We start from the raw sequence: 15,605 nt of genomic DNA on the forward strand, positions 1-15,605 counted from the left end.
GCGGGTCCGCGGGCCCTGCCCTTAACCGGGGCGTCCGGCACGGATATCCGAGGGTTTTTGTAAATGGACTTGCTTTCCGTTTCAGAACCCACCTGTGCTCTGCGGTGTCGGAACACATGTGAAGGAGCTGACAGTGACTCCCTGGCTCAGTGTTTGAAGGGCAACACTCTACTGAAATTCCAAAGAGGGACCCGCGCTAAGGCAACAACGTTTCGTACGACGCCCAGGCAGAGCTGGGTGCGCCCCGCCGGGAGCCGCACACCCCGCCAGACCTGGCCCCGCGGTGCAACACGCACCCCGCGGCTGCGCCACCGCAACCGGGGCCCGCAGCCTCCACCGGCGCCGGCCGCCCCGGGGAGCAAGCCTTGCTGGGCGCTGCTCTCAGGTTGAGCCCTCTACGGCACATCAGGAGGAGTTTGACACGTCCTCCCCAATATGTCAGAGTGATTCTGCTGCTTCCTGCGCCTCCGTGAAGAGGCTGTAGGTTCATCTGAACCGACGGTGGAGGAGAGGCTCTGGGCACCCAAGTGTTGATGTAGGGAGAAAGTTACCCCTGGCACCTGGAATGATAATGGGTAGGAAATACTGTGTTGTCAGCCCCCCTGAGGCTGCTGCTACCTTCACAATGACAGTTGTGGACGACCAATATGTGTTTAATCCCTCAGATCCCTCTATCATTTTTCTGAAAAGTACAGAACAGGATATCAAGCCCATTCCCCGACTAAAACACTGAATCCTCTGTGAGACTCAGGAAGCTGACCCTTGCTCTATAGACCCTCTACGTGCCCCTGCTCTCCCATTTCTTTCTAATTTGTTGTAGGACTTGTACTGGCTACCTCATACTGAAGCATCAATCAAACCAGCTCCTAAAATGTCTTGTTAGACTGCTGTGTTGATTCATGTACTTTTAAGAGATTGTGAGGGAGAAAGTTTAGAAGCAAGCAGTGTCACTGAAATTGACTGTAGCCAGATTTATTAATTGTGGAGTAAGCAGAAGCCATGTATTGGTGTTGTATTGGCATTGTATCTACAGGCAGTGGTTGCACTTCCTTAGAAGTTCTTGATGCAGCTTCTGCCAAATCTATGGGTGAAAGCACTGTGGTGCTCTTTTGAAAAACTAACAAGTGGAAAATAGACACAACAGGTTAAAAATACATTTCAACCTTTAGCTGCTGAACGAGAAGCTCATATAAGCTAGGAAACTCCTTAAAAGAAAAGACAAATCACTTACACTGACTTCAGCAATGGAGAGAATGATTGAGAGAGAGGTGAGTGAAATAACAGTCTAGGAAAGTAGGTTTTTTACCATCTTTCTGAACAGAAATAGAGAAAAACTGAATTTATGAAAGTCAGGCAAAAGGTGTTTTAAACTGAGCTATAAGTGTGTCAGAGTTTCATAAAAAGGTTTTAGCTGTGTAGGTATCTGAAGGTCATGGATCAGGAAAAAATTGTAAGATACAGTTCTAGAGTCAACAGTGATACCAGCTCAAGTACGTGATACCATGCAAACAAATGGGTGAGGGTTTATTACATGGGAGTCAGCTGGTGCACACAGTCTGTGTACCAGACACCAGCTCTGATCTATTCTCTGTTCTTCAGATTGGATGTTGCCCTAGGCATGTTTTTTCTCTACCAGTTTTGAACCATTTTAGACTGTATTAGAGATTAAAGTGTTAACAAAGGTAGAAATACAGACTTGGCATTCAAATAGTTCTAGGCTATGAACTCAAGGCCAAAGACTATCATGTTTCATAACTGTAACAATGTTTTTTATGACTGGGATTTGAAAGAATGTATGTTAGGTCTGCACTGAGATTTGCCTGAAAAACAAAACTCTGAAAAACATCATACGTGATCTAATTACTTGGTTCCTTCAGCTGACCTCATTGAATGTCTCAAATCACCAATCACACCTTTCATTTAGTTAGGTTTGATGTTACTGAATCAGACTCTAAGCACATTATTCAAAAGCACAGGATGAGTACAATAAGAGTGATGTAAAGAAATGTAGTAAGACCTTCCACAGTTATCACTATAACTACAAAGATGTATTTTTCATACACTTAAACCAAAGGACATTCTTTATCTTCTGTTTCTGGTATTTCCTGTACTGCTTTTATGTAATCAGTACCAGCTGTAGTGTTACTACAGCTCCCAGCAATGTAGGATTCCAGCTCAAGTAATTGACAGCTTTCTCCACTGACCTCATCCTCTATTGAGGCATCATCTCTAAAACTTTTCACAGACACACATTCTATTTGCATACTCGTAACTGCTACCTCTGGTTACTATACTGTCAGACTGCATTTGAGTCTCTCCCCATGCGTTGTTTTGCAGCTTGTGAAAATTAATGTGGCAACGTTGTTAAAATACTATGAAATGTACATATCTTGGTCATTCTGTCCTCTATTTTAAGACCATGATTCTTGTGGAGCATTCTTTTTATTAGATGTTCATGCTTTTTTTGTCACCAGCTGTCCTTCCTCTGTCAGTACCTAGTACTGCTATTGTATTACAGTCTTAGGAGAAGCAGGAATCTATACAGGTCATTAAGTTTTGGTGAGAATCATACTGACTTTAGCCAATTTGTAGTCTCCTCTATTGATTTTGTTCTTTTTGCTGCCTTCTTAATTCCCTCAAGAGTGTGGTTGCTCACTTAAGGACATACTCCACTGACAAAAGTCTACCCTCCAAATGGCCTTTCATGAAAAAGGTAACTTTGCAGTCCCTTCAAACCATCTATTTGTGGGTAGTGTCAGCACTGCCATTGCTAGCACCATACTGCCCTGACACTCTCTCAGATAGAACTCTATTAAATAGACAAGGTAGCCCAAACAGTCCCTCTGTCTGATCATTCATCAAAGATTTCCCAAAATATGATCTTACATCTTTTATCTGTAGTAGTGTAACTGCCTCCTCGAACTTGTTTGCGGGAGTACCTTTTACTTTAAGGCCTTTGGCTTATAAATTGTCTCTGTTTCACATCTCTTCATCTGATCATGTTTGTTTTCAAATATAGGTGCAGTCTTTAGAAGCAGTGTATCATTAAAACTGTCTAGGTACCAATCAGTGTTAACTGCTGCCTCCTTTTGCAAGAAGGCATGCTGTGCCTCTGGATCTATTGCCCCAATAAACATCACATCTGTGACCTCAGTTCATTCTCTTCTGTGGACCTGTGTTTCTCTCTGGGGAAGCACTTTTTTTTCAGGGGAGTTTTCTTTACCATTTGAACACAGTTTACCATAATTTACCATGTGCTGTCAGTTTTGCTTGTAATTTGGTGTTTGGTGTTCCACTACTTGCTCTCATTCTCAGTTCTCTTCCCTCTCAGCTTAATGTGCAGTTTGAAGTCTACCAAACCTTACACTTCCTTCTCTCTTCTATAGTACACATCCTCTCCTGTCAAATTCATTTAAGGGCTGCTGTTTAGCATAATCATCCACCTGGCCTTCTAGCAGGAATCATCCAAGCCCCACTTCAGTTGATTAAAGGACCCATTCTGATGTGAGTGAACTCTGGACTGTACCTTTTAGTATTTAATCTGACAAAATTAGATTGTACCTTGCGAAGTAGTGGATGACAAAGTTTTCAAAGAGTTTTGTGAGGTTTTTGTGTGTTTTGTGTGGGGTTTTTTTAGAGAGAGCAAAGTTAAGATCTATTTCAAAAGAGATCTATTTCAAAATACCTCTAGCTGATCTGACAGTCAAATAATCAAATTTTATATCTCACAAAAAGGCTAAACCAACCAGATGGGACAGAAAGAACTGACCTATGAAAGCTACCACACAAATATGTATGATTGCTTTTTATGCAACAGAATACACATTGATCTGTGGGCTCTGAGCTATCCTGGCACAACTGAAGCAGGACTTTGTAGTGAAGCTTTTGCCTGATACAGATTACTTTATGAAGTAGGATGAACTTCTTGCGTTACAGCCTGTGCAGTGTTGTTTAACAATAGCAAGAGTGCATTATGGAGGAACTACTACTTTAACTCTTACAAACTTCCAGTGAAGTGGTATTACTCACTTGAGTAATGTGAGCAGAATTCACTCTCAAATAAATGCTTTCAATAGATATGTATGTAGACTTCACAGAAGACTTACTGTTGTAATTTTTTTCAAACATCCCCCATTGACTTTACGTATGTCACTGCTGTATTTTATTCTTAATTTTAAAACTTTATTTAACATTTTTAATCTACCCAAAAAGTAAACAAAGAAAGAGGTGAAGGTGTTTCACAGACAATTGCTTCAGGCAACTGTCAAATGTAAAATTCAGTGGAAAGCTTCAGCATGTCTCTAGTTTAACTCAGTTGAGGAATGCTGCAAAAACAGGTGTTGTCTGACACAAGCAATAATTATCTTTCACCTTGATGGATGTTAGTTTAATCTGGGTTTTACATGGTAGCTAGGTCTTTTCTGGGTTAACGCCAGAAAGCAGATGAGATGTTTTGCGTACTTTGTGTATGACAATAACCCAGACAGTTTTTACTCTGCTTTTTTCAGTATTATATTGAACAGTTTTAATACTCTTAAGAGTTTATCCACCAAGTTTTAACTCCAGATTCATTTAATGTTATACTATCAATATATTTTAAATTAAGTGTTGGCTTTTGAATACTTTACTGGAAGAAAAGAGACTAATTAACAGAATATGCTTCTAAAATATGGATAGTTACTTATGCAATATTCACAAAGCAAAATGGCTTAAAGTACAAGGCTAGAGGAACAAAGTTCAAAACAACCAACTTTTTTCTTGTGTGTTCCTTTGCATATATTATGCTAGAGAGAAAACCCCTGTAAGTTATATCTTTAATGCTAAATCTTTTATTACTTTTTTAGTATCCAGTGATGACATTACATCCTTCATCATATTACACCATTCCAAACTAGCCTACACCCTTGGGCAGACTTTCTAGCCCTGTGGATACTGGAATGGTCCCTAAACCATGGTAACATTGAACTTGGTGCAATTTCAGGGATTCTCTTAGTATAAACAGTGTTGTAACAGTTTCTTGAAGCTGTTAGGCAATAGTTACAGCAAGTTAAACAAAAGGCACACAGGGCCTACTGGTTTGGCAATGTTTTATGTAGAATTTAAATTTTTAGTTGTGTGGTACACCAACTCTGATGTAAGGTTCTTGGTACTATTTCTTGCTTACACACACACACGATGTTATATTTTGGAAGGATTTCATACTGGCACTCGCACTAGTCACAGATCACTGTAATACTAAAACATATACATATACATGCTAATTTCCACCAGAATATGTCATCCCAATCAAGTGTCTTCTGTTTCTTAGGAGCTCCTAATAGATACATTTTCTGAATATCTTTGTGAATCAGCTACCTTCAGGAATGAGATCAACATTAAGTGGTGCTGCACTGCTTCTCTAATTGGCATTTCGCCTCTGAATAGCTCTCATATGGCACAGAACTTAAGCACGACGGTAGCCTTATGCACTGACTGCCTCTGAACACGTACCCTGATCCTCCCACTGTACAGAATAGCCAATATTTTAAATAAACTCCTTGTAATGCAGACTGATTTTGTTTCATTTGAAGGCTGTGAAGCTTGTTTAGCTGACCTTAAAAATTTACTTCTAGTTTACAGCTTCCTAATTCTCCAAGGGAGTCTCAAAGTTTTAAAAACTTTGGCGAACACACTTCATAGTCTGCATGTCCTAAGATTCTCATTCATTTCACCTACCTTCACAACTACCACTATTCTGGTGTTAGGGTATTAGGCTAAAATATGAAAGCACTGGTCCAAAGGAGAACACAAAACAGGAGCAGAAAAGACACAACTACCTGAAAACCTGTATTGAAAGCTGACTGTGGTCTGTATAGCTTACAGACACACAGGGAAATATTGCCTCAGATGTATGTTTCTGAAACAGACTATTAAAAAATATTTCCTAGTCTCCATGAAAGCAAATTACTGATCTATAAATAGTGTTACCAGTAAATCTGAATGCACAAGGCTGGTGGGAAATTTTGCAACTGTGCAGTTTGCCTTGGAGTAAACAGTCAGGAAATACAGATGAAATCATCAAAGTGCAAAAAGCATTACAAGACCTATGTAGTAAGGCAGAGAACCCTATCCATTCGTCACAGAACAGGAAACCAGAAAAATAACACAGCAGCCTTTGAAGTTGAAGAATTTCATTTCAGTTGGTACATTTATGCAAAAAATATAGAAGTATCATGGAGTTACTTAAAAATCCTATCCCATGTAAGTATTCATTCCTTACTATTTAAACATGCAACATTTTTTCTCTTAATATACTCATGCTTCTCCAGTAGGAAGGGACATCAGGATTGTGTTTTCATTTCTAGAGCATAGCTCAAAACAAAAATAAAAATTGCCAGAATTTCAGGGCAGCATTCTGTCTTGGGTATACAAACATAGCTTCAGAGTTGTACACTCATTTTAGGTTCCCCTTTTCAACATGGCCCTCAAAGCACAAACCCTCCACAGAGTACAGTGCTTGGCAGATGATTTTCACTCTATGGGAAAGAAGCAAAAGATAAGAAGAGTTGACCATGTGTGCCTAGGTATGTAATAAAAATACTTATGGATATCTTTTAATTACAAGTGAAGAATAAGTCTTATAACAGGTGCCCAAGAATTTCTGTGAAAGACATGCATATGAAAGATTGGCCGGCTTTCAATATGGAATCTGGTTCTATTTTGTCAATGTTTTTAAGATGGCATTATGATTTATTTAGCAGCAGCTGGAGATATCATTACTAACATGTGTGCCCCTCCCAGGGTAAGTGTCAGAAACACTCAGCAGGCACCTCAGATGCAATGTTAATGGTTTTGGATGTTACTACAGTAGACAGAGAAAGTCCATAGGTGTAAAGCAAAAGAAGAAAAAACCCTGCACCTACTTGGACAGAAAATACAACAAAGCAGAAGGACTCGAATTCATACTCAAACTTTTACAACTTGTTGGCATTTTTCATCCAAAACCTCAGCAATTTCAGACTATGTAGACTCCTATGTCTTTAAAGAGCTTTCCTCTAAAAGACTGAGATAGAAACAATACATAAAGCACAGTAACCATACTAAAACTCAAGCAGTAGGACATGAGTTGAGGAGCTGAAAAATCTGTGTTGAAGTATGTAATTCACCAGGATTCAGCATTCTGAAACATATGTGATCTGGGAATGATAACACTTCATTTTTGCATTAAGAAAAATGCAAATCAAATGCATTGGGACTACAGTACTGAGGTATTACAACCATTGTGACCACACACAGGACTGACCAATTTTAAAATACTTCTGAGATGGTGCTGTTCAGGGAGCTTAGTAGTTTGGGAGTGAAAACTGCAAAATTATTAAGCTCTATGTAGTCATGCTTAGTGAATTAATACATCTCCTCCAGGTGCAGATAGCAAACATAGAGGAGTTGCATGCCTCTCAAGAACCTATAAAATATTTAACTGTAGACAGTTGCCAAAAAATCATTCAAACCTGGAAAAATGCCATCCTTTGTGCCAGGATGATATGAATAAAAGAGTCAATAGTCAACAAACTCTGGGTAAAACCTTTTAAAGAAGAAGGAATAACTCAAGAGGACAAACAGAAGCAAATCTGGCATTAGTTACTAAATGTTTTAGAACAAAAATTAAAGACCCAAGAAAGTAGGAAAACCAAATACCAGAGATTTACTTTAGGGTGCTCACAGAATATATGGTAGAAACACATAATCATTTAATTAATAGTAGAAGAAAAGACCAAAGTGAGACAGATAATCTTTCATATATAAACACCACAAAGAACTAGAATGTATTGCCAAGCTGATATTACCCTACACACTGTTAAAACAAAAAATCCTTTATTTAAAGGCAAAGTTAGAATTGGGAAGGGGAAAAAAAGGAGAAAAAAAAACTTTTTTTTTTTCTAACATGATTATAAACAACACAGTTGCTGTTTCTTTCTGACAGTCCTTAACATTTGAGAAAAAAACCAAAAGTTGAACTGCAAAACAAAATTCCCTCTTTCCTCTATCACTTCCTCAATAAGGCCAAAACAAATTGGAGACTTGGAATTTCTGTAAGGAAATGAGGATAACAAACACCTTCCCAGTGCAGAAGCAATACTGGGAGAAGCAACGTAACCAATCCTGATTGCTGCTGCATGTGCCTTGGGGAAAGGCAACTGCTGGCTGCTCTGTGGTAATATCTGAACATGACTATTGAATAGCAGCTGCTGAGTGAGTAGACTCTAAACTTTAGAGGCAAATACCGCTAACCTTTGAGAAATTCCAGATAAGAAGTAGATTTCCTCTTGCAGCACACCTAGACTGATGTGAAGGTACTGTTAAGAGCACTGTAGTCTTATATGTGGTAAAGAAGCTCTAAAGAAATGAGACTGACCAGCTCAAAGTTTTACTAGGAGTGAAGGGAGTCAGGGAGTATGAATTTTTTCTGTTTTCTTTTTTCTTCAGGGTTTGCTGATTAGCAGCAATCTTTCCATTTTTATTTATGAATGAATTGTTAATTGTTGGGAATTAACAAGAATCAGATTTTTTTTCTGCTGTGCTGCTCAGAAGATCACATGCAACACACCACTGTCTTTATGTAGCTTGAAACTAGAAATATGTCACTAACATGGCTAATCTGAAGAGAGAATAGAACAATTAAAGCTGAATCTTGATCTGCTCAGATGTGGCAGGATTCAAAGTATACAATCTTTTTTCCCCATTCTGTCTTCCCAAAGCTATGTACTGGAATATGTAAAAAATTAATTGGAATTTTGACAGCAGATGTTTTTGTGAAGTAAATGGACATATGGCCTTGGAATAGTGTTTTTTAGGAAGAGTATGTCCCCTTCTGTATAGTCAGGCTACAATTCAGACTTGAATTAGATTTTTTATATGATATAGCTGATGAGGATGACTACCTTCTATTGTTTATTACCATTTAGAGATACGTACAGTAGTGAAGAAAACATTTTTAACCACACTACCATATCTTATCTTTGTTTCAAAGCAGCAATCTTTAAAACCTAGCTGTAATATAATTGCTTCTAGCATTTGTTGCTTGTTATAGACCTAATTATTATTATTATAGATTACTCTGTAAACTCTGTTAAAAGTATATTTCTTGTAGGCATGGAATAAATCTATACTGTTTAATTGTTAATATATATATATTTTTAATATTCCAAATTTCTTCTGCCTGAACAGCACAGTTATACCAGAAACAAATACTTTGCTCATGTAATCAGTATTTATCTACCCAGTTAACGTCACTGGCTTTTTATTACTGAACTAAGCATAACATATAAAAGAAGAAAGTTTTTTCACTTACATGCAAAACCTGAAGTGGAATTATGCTTCTGTTGTTTTAAAGAAGGAGCTGCAGCATTACAAAAGGAACATGAATGTGTGAATTTTTCCCTCCCTTGACTTGCACCTGATCTACTTAGATGGGTCATTTTGACATCCCTGTGAAAGGTATGAAACTCCTGCATCAAGGAAATTGCCTATGATTAAGGGATAATATGAAAGGATGTTTAATTTTTTTTCTAGCCCAACTAACAGATGGTAATGATTATTAAGAGTTTCTACCCTTACTTGCTAAACTAATGGCAAAACTTTCTATTGTCTTTTACAAAAAATTCTTAACCATTGTTTCTTGTGCATTTGACTTGAAACAAATGCATACAGAAACTAGAATAAAATATATGGTCTATTTGTTCATGCTACAGGAGTTTACTGACTAGTCAGAAATTTAGCTAGTGATTTGTATTTTTTTGAAAGAACAATGTGCAAAGTCAAATTACATGTCTACTAAACTTATGAAATACGTATATAGTACAGGCAAAACTTGTTACAGCCATCTGTTTTAAGAAATAATTTGGCATTTAACTGCTTTTCACTAGAAAATATTCAAAGGAAATTAATGAAATGTGCTAGTCTACTAGAGGGGCTACCAAAAAAAGGAATAGTTAATCTTTTTTCATATTTGGCACATATCTTCACTGTTGCTGACAGCTCCACTGATTTTTAATTCACTCTATTGAAATCACCCCATTACGGAGCAAATTTATAGAGATCCCCTTACTGTGTGATTACTGAACAGGACATGTATATGTAAGAGGGTATATTATCCCGAGTTTATGCCTGTCATTTAGTTTCATATACCTATCACATATGCAATTGCTTTACATATTTAAAATACTTCCAGGAAAAAAAATACTTGGCAAGCTTTGAAGAGATAAAAGGACAATAGTTCAAACTGAACTTATAGGAGTCACTGTAAAACTTTCCCTAGCAAATTCTGATATTAAATGCTTACATTCTAAAACATGGCTATGGCTGGGTTTGGGTCATTAGTTATGAGGTATATTCAACAACGTGTAACAGGAAAATATCAATTTACCTTCATGAAATGCCAAATAAGAACGCTGAAGCTTCCCATTTTGGAAATAGATTCTGTATTTAGTCTCTTAAAGGTTTATGGAAAAGAACTATTCCTGCACCCCAGGAATGCAGATACTAAAGATTAGTAGTAAGCAATACACTGTTGTACAAATACGCATTTTCTCAATTAAGTTAGATATTTAGCAGTGTTATTACAGCATTAGCATACTTCATAATTTCTCCTCCCTTTTAGAGAGAACATCCAGAGTAAGACTTTCCCAGAAGCCCTCACTTGCATTTTTAATTATTTACATTCAGATTGGCTATGCTATTAATTGTAGTGCCTTCTGGAGTAAGTGAAGATGGTAAGGCAGATATAAAACTTCATGATTCCTGTTTCATTTGCTTGGTTTCAAATGTCTCTTGGTTTTAGAACTAGGATATTTTAAAAAGAACCACTCATTCAACTCCATACTGAAGCTGTAAGACTAATATTTTGAAAACCTCTAATTCAAAGACCTGTTATCTTTGCTTGACCTTATTTCCTGTCATTGGCAAGAAGTGAGTTGCTTCTATTCACTCTAATAGCCATATAGTATAACCCTTGCTGTGAACAACTGCTATTTATGCATCCCTTTGTAGAATGCTCCAATCTTGGGAAGTCATATGTCTGCCTCAGAAGGGTCATTTACAAACAGCCTCTTGTTTGACCTGAAGGATACATCACATCACCTCGCCCTGTACTTTTTACCTTGTATACTGTACTTCCTTCCTCTCATGTTTAACACAGCACAGGTGGTTCTGCGTTTCAAAACCAGGTGTCTAGGTCTGAGCTAAACTGTGGAAATGTTTGCCTTCTTACAATTTTTAGCTGTATTTCAGAAGTTATAAAAACACAGTTATTTTTCTTTGAGGAGGAAAAAAAACTATTTTCCATGGCTTCTTTCCATTTTGTAAAGAAAATATTTTGGTGTCTTATCAGACATATTTGTCATCATGACTGGCTATATATCCAAACCACATACTTACTCCCTTTTCCAGAACATTATTAATGATAAGTCATTGATTTAAAAATATATAGGAACAGACACTATTAAAAGAATGGCTAATATCCAAATACAGAAGGTATATTACAATAGAGTCCAAACATGAAAACTTTTTGAAGCCTTCCTATTTTTAAGTTATATTTTTTCAATTGTATACACATAGCTTTGTGTAGCTATAGGTAGTTATATTTGCTTGGGGTTGTCGATAGCAGAAAGAAAATTAATCTTTTCATTTCTCACCTTAGCTGTATTTCACTAAGATCTAGACCTCAAAAGAATGTAAAATCATTAAATGATACAGAAATTAAGGACTTAGAGATTGTGTATACTAATGCCTTCATATACACTATGTAATTTGGAGAATATTAATATTTCTTGAAGCATGTTTTCCTATTAGGACATATTAACTGTGCCAGGTCCCTATTACAAAGATTTAATAAATATTGCACAACTATAGTCATGAGAATTTTTCCATCAGGTTTGAAATTTCATAATTTTGATTCTGAGTGGAGAAACCAACAGATAAAAGAGCAATTCAGACAAACATTAAAAAAATATATATCCTCTTATTGCATTCTACCCCCCATCATGGGAGGAATTAGCTATTGAATGTTCCACTAATGTGCCACAAAGCAGCACCTATTAACAATACCATTATCCATATTTGAAATGCATATATTTTTAATAACACATCCTTAATAAAGTTAAGGAAAGTTTTGCAGGGAATTTGAATAGAATTAAGATATGAAGCTCAGTGCTACCAGTGAGAATTCATGCTGGTATTCATGAATTCAGAGATTTTAATGCTGGGTTGTTTTAAGAAAATAACAGTTTCTGGACACAGAAGAAGCCTGCACCAGAGCACTTGATGCTATGCTTCGTAAGTCATTGTTTGTTAAGACAGAGAAGGTAGGAGCCGATAAATTTGCTAGGGGAAGTGCTGAAAGGAGGAATGTTTAGTCAGAAACAATTAGATCAGTTTTGTAACCGTCTCATTTCACAAGAGGACAAAAAGCCAGAAGGTGGTGACATCCAAAAGAGAACGATCAGAACACCACACGAGAGAAACAGGTGCTCTTGAAGACTACAGTAGCAGAAGTGGAATGAAAAGTAATTATATATAAAGTGTCTATATTTAGCAACTAAAAGCAAGAATTTAAATTACACTAAGGGGCTCATCAGCTGGGAAAAAACAACAACAACAACACAAACAAAAAAAACACAACCAAAAAAAAACCAAAACACCAACACACAACCAAACCACACCACAGAAGGAAATAAAGATCAGGAGGTATGACCTGATCATGAAAAGACTGAGTCACCAACACGATACAGTTGTGAAAAGCCAAAAGTGATCCTGGAATATATGAGGCAGGGTATTTCCAGTGGAAATACTCAAATATACATAACACTGGAGAAAGTGTTGTTCAAGACTCATCTGGAATACTGTTCACATTAGCACACATTTTAAATTAATCTTTGTTCAAAATTGAATGTCTGAAGAAAAGACTTTCTGCACTGACAGAATCCTGGAGGAGAATGAAAAGGCTCATGTGGTGCAATAGAATGAAGACTGCCAGGATGGCTCTCCATAAATAAAAGACATAATACTCAAAATGGGAAAAGTCTTATTTTAAAACCAAACTTGTGCATGAATAAATAGATATAATCTAGGTCTGAGCAATTTTTTTTGGCATTTCAGAGGCTATCAGAAAAGTGACATTCAGGAAGTGTATTTTTAAGATCAAGTTGGATACATTTTGAGAATGGGTTTTGTGACCAGATAGTAGTTACCTCCAACAGCAGTGTCAAAGAAGGTCTATTCTAGTCCAAAACTACCATAGCATATATTGCTTATGGTAAAAACGCTAGCTCTGATATAAAAATTACCACATTGTTGCCACAATAAAGTTATCTTGAAAATAACACGTGCAAAGTATTGACATATATTGATATTGTTTCTCTCAAAATTAAAACCTAGAAGCAGCAGTTCTTTCTCTCCCTACTTCCTCCTACCACTTGCATCAGCAGATACTAAATTAGGCAAGGGACACTTCAACAAGCAATAGCAGAGGTAGGAATAAATTATACAAAATGTTGACCTGCTTATATTGAAAGTTCAGTATATTGTTACTTCCAAAAGAAAACATACCCTAGGATGTGGTGAAGTGTAGAAAGATTTTTACAGTTAGTGTGATATTTTAATTTCTAGCTTTTGTAGCACATGATATTATGCCAGGGAAATATTAGTCTGTAGTGTATGAGCTGCTGCCCAGTCCTGCTGTTTTAACTCAGGCTTATCACAACTCTTTTTCAGACAAGGCGACTCTTTTACATTAATTGTGTATTTGAGTGAGGAATGCAAAACTTGATCCCAAATTACTACATGGAAATAACAAACCAAAATACCCTATTTGGGAAAAAAATAATAATAATAAAAAAATAATTATTTTGCATTGATTCAGTCTCTAACACAGATGTTTTCCAGATTTAACCCTCATATTCCACGTTCTCCTACTATTTGATAAATCACTCTGAAAGGTTCGGGTCTATGAATATATTTTATTCAATTCTTCTTTCCAGGTAGAGATAATAAAGTGGGCAATGCTCACATTCAGGCACAGCAATATTGATAGCCCTTTAGGAAACATGAACATTTCTGCAGTAAGCCAGTGTTGCTGCTTCTTGCTTTGCTCTTGTCAGTTTTTACGGTGATTAAATACGCTCCCCAGTGCATAGGAAACAACTGAACTAAATCACAGCGGACAAAACTTGAGTCTTTGTACTCAAGGGCCTTGGGTCCCTGAGAGCTTAGCTTCCATCCTTTGAAGTATTGTCCACTCAAAACTCAAACTTAGCCACCTTTAGAAATGTGTGTTTGTTATCCAGTGCAAAGGTGTCCATGGCAGTGTAAAAAGCAGATAGAGCTGAATTCATAAATTGCACACTCATCTAGACATTGCACCACCATGGTAGCCAAAATGTTAATATCAAACTCATCCTCAGCCTAATCAAGCTTTCTTCAAAAGATCTACAATTTCACAAAGGGTGTAGCCAAGACCCTCATTTTCAGACAAGCTCCCCAACTTCCATGTTAGAATTCTACTTCCTGACCAGACCAGTGGGTACTTACAAGCTTGCTCTGCCACAATTGTCCCAGGCAAAGTTAATTTTTTCCCCAGAGCTGAGCACTCCACCATGCTCCTGGAGGGTGTCTGGTTAGGAATGCTTTCCTAGCAAAGGAGAGAAACATGTCATCCAGCCAAGGTATGACTTATGACTAAGTCTTGGATAACAACTTTCATTAGTAGGCAACTAGATGAAACCAAGACACCTTTTCTATTTTCCCTCTGTCAGGTGACATCTAGAGCATATCTAGTAGGAAAGCAATGCATCTAGGGCTCTCAAGATCTGGAGATTATTTGTCTCAAAGATGGGGCAGAAAATACCCTTTAGGACTCCTAGTCCATGCTTCAGGTGCCTAGATTCTATGAGAAAAATTTGAACAGTTTTGTTCCTTAATTTTTTTGTGAAGATGTATGTAAAAACTAATAGAAACAAAAGTTTCACCTTCCCTAAAACAAGTCAATGATTCAATTTCGCTGCCTGAAATGAAAACCAAGAATCCAAGACAGGTGCTAGTGTCATTGCTCAATGCAGTCCTGGAAGATTCTCAAAGTGACAAGTGCAGCAAGAGAAGCTATGTAGAATATAACAAATGAAAATCTAGCACAGAAAATAGACAGAGCCCCAAACTCAAGCAGCTAATATGAAAGAGCTGTTGGTACAGGTTTACCTAAAAAATCATTTTGGGCACTGGCTTGGCCTGTACACACCAGCACAACAGGAAATATCTTCTGCCTGGCTTCTGATGTGACACATTCTGATAACAACTTTGAACAGAGAAGGGCTAATGGTTGGGGGCATCTGAACAATGTTTAAGACATTGTTTTAGTCACATTAGTGCATTGTACACCAATGATAATAGTGCCCACCATCCAGTTACATATCTTCATAGCTTGTATGCTTTCAAAAGAGAAAATCACTTTCTGCAGAGGCAGAAAGATCGAGAGACATACTGAAGGTGACAAGTAAGGAATCATCAGTCGCAGGAAGGCAACTCAAACCCCAGCTGAGCAGTTTGAGACCTACTGAGAATATGTGAAAACGACT

Source organism: Chaetura pelagica, unplaced genomic scaffold (assembly GCF_000747805.2).
Source record: "Chaetura pelagica isolate M959 unplaced genomic scaffold, ChaPel_1.0 scaffold436, whole genome shotgun sequence".
NCBI lineage: Eukaryota > Metazoa > Chordata > Aves > Apodiformes > Apodidae > Chaetura > Chaetura pelagica.